The sequence below is a fragment of the Engraulis encrasicolus genome, chromosome 24, assembly GCF_034702125.1.
Source record: "Engraulis encrasicolus isolate BLACKSEA-1 chromosome 24, IST_EnEncr_1.0, whole genome shotgun sequence".
NCBI lineage: Eukaryota > Metazoa > Chordata > Actinopteri > Clupeiformes > Engraulidae > Engraulis > Engraulis encrasicolus.
The window spans coordinates 20,683,528-20,686,027 of record NC_085880.1 but is presented as its reverse complement, the minus strand read 5'-3'; the positions used below and the strand labels follow the sequence as shown (position 1 = coordinate 20,686,027).

Genomic DNA, 2,500 nt, shown 5'->3' with positions numbered 1-2,500 from the left:
CACACACACACACACACACACACACACACACACACACACACACACTCGCCCACTCACACACATGCTGTACAAACACACAAACAAATATTCCACACAACAGTTGAAGACTTGAACAAAACCACTGTGGCACTAAATCCCTATGTAAGAGCCCAAGCATATACAGTGCAGTACACTCTCTGTATACCATTGCAACCGGCAAACATTGTCTCATCATGGCTCATGCAGTCATCTTTGCCCCTAAAAAGAGTCAATAAAGCATCCGTTGATCCATGCAATTACATCAATATGCAGGGGATAGATGATAAAAATCATACAGGGCAAACTTGAATGTGCTCTGTGCTATGCAGGGAAGTTGACAGGGGGGGGGCAAAGGGATCAGTTGTGCAAGACCTAGGGAGAGAGGGGTTTTAATTCCACTGACTGTATTGGATGGGGGGCCTTTCAGATGACTTTGTCCTGGGCCTGGTAAAACCTGTCAGTGGCCCTGATGCTCTGTGCTATGCATGTGTTCGCGATTAGGGCAAACGGGCTGAGTGGATTTAGCCAGAGGTCTGGCTAAGCCGGGGAGGATCAACACCACAGAGACTGTTGGATACGAAAAGACAACAAACACGCATGTAACTCGGAGTGAGCGAAAGCTTCACGAGCTGTGGCACTCGACCTCGAGCGCATGTGTGTGCATGACTGTGCATTTTGTTTTGTATTTGTGTGTGTGTGTGTGTGTGTGTGTGTGTGTGTGTGTGTGTGTGTGTGTGTGTGTGTGTGTGTGTGTGTGTGTGTGTGTGTTTCTATTCATATAGCCTACTGTATGTGTGTTTGGTAATTTTGGAAAATGTGTTTCAAAAGCTTTATATTTCATAAATAATTAACTAATTATCAAAGAAACATTCACAAATGTCTGTAAATGAGTAAGAAATACTATGATAAGTCAGCATACATAGTCCTGCGGCAACAGTCCAGGAAGTTTGTCCTCCAAAGAGCAAAAGAGATGGAACCACTAGATCTAAGAATGTGTTTGTCATCTATATAGAAGTGTCAGGCAGGCAAACACACATCAAACTCATCCTGGAGAAGCAAATTCCCACTCCGCTGTGCAGCCGTAGGTTGGTTCTTACTCACTTACAAACATTTGTAAATATGTTGTTTAATTAATACATTTATAATTATTAACAAAGTGTTAATAAAGCTTTTCAAGTGACTGTTTTGTACAGTGTTACCCTGTGTTTGTATGTGTGTTGCCCGCACACACCTGCACATGTGTGTGTGTATTTGTGTGACTGCTGAGGTGCTTTGCTGGCACCGTGTAGGCCACAATGTGTGACCTGTTTTTCGGAACTCAGTGACTAGTCCTGGGAGCCATGACAAGTACCATGAGTGTTGCCATCTATGTCTGACAAAAAAATGGACATTTCAAACTCAATCGACCTTTTTGCTTGCATGCAATGGCATCCTTCATTTAGTGTACAGGAACGTTTTTTTTTCCCTAGACAGACCATTAAAAATCGGGACAATCAGGAAAAAAAATGGGCAGCACTAAGCACCATGGCACATACAACGACATAGAGAGACATAGATGGAGACTGAGCAAACAAATGGGACTGCAGTGGAGGCTGGGATAGTGTGGAGATTGGGGAAGGCGGCAGGAGTGTGTGTGTGTGGGGGGGGGGGCATGGAGGAGCACAGAGACAGGGCTGGAGGAGTGCAGGATTGAGGAAGAGGGGGATATGGACTGGATTGGTAGAAGGGAGGCGGTGAGAGTACTAGGGAGTCACTCAATGGAAGATGGTTGGGGACAGATGGACAAGAGATGGATGAGTCAGGCTGGGAAAGCAGGAAGATGAACTGGAGAAGGACAAGTGAGGGTGTGAAAGCACAGATATGGACTGGAGGGGGGGGGGTTGGTGAGACGGGGATGATGGAGATGTAGGCTAGAGACCTGGGGGAGGTGCACAGCACGAAAAGAGGAATTTGTGTCCCTGTGAATGCCAATGAACATCCAAGAAGCTTTCCGGATGCAGGCTGAGCTGGGCAGGGGTGAGTGGGGTAGTGTGGAGGACGATAGGGCAGCCTGGTTAGCATAGCATAGCATAGCATAGCATCGCATTCCATTGAGTGACTCCCTAGTACTCTCACAGCCTCCCCTCTACCAATCCAGTCCATATCCCCCTCTTCCTCAATCCTGCACTCCTCCAGCCCTGTCTCTGTGCTTCTCCATGCCACCCCCCCCCACACACACACACACACACACTGGGTAAGGGAAGACTTTGAATAGTGGAGGCTGAGAACAAGGGGTGGAGAGAGGAGTGGAGGATGCAATGGCAGAGTAGAGTAATAGTTGGGGAGAGTAGTCTAGGATGCATGGGCAGAGTAGTGTAGGATGCATGGGCAGAGTAGTGTAGTAGTTGGGGAGAGTAGTCTAGGATGCATGGGCAGAGTAGTGTAAGATGCATGGACAGAGTAGTGTAGTAGTTGGGGAGAGTAGTCTAGGATGCATGGGCAG

The 2,500-nt window shown here is 47.2% G+C and overlaps 1 protein-coding gene across 3 annotated transcripts in view; it reads right to left on the bottom strand.

Moving 5' to 3' along the window:
- The window catches only part of smoc2 (SPARC related modular calcium binding 2), an 81,923-nt gene that overhangs the window by 41,289 nt on the left and 38,134 nt on the right, over positions 1-2,500 (bottom strand). The gene's annotated exons all lie outside the window — the stretch shown is intronic.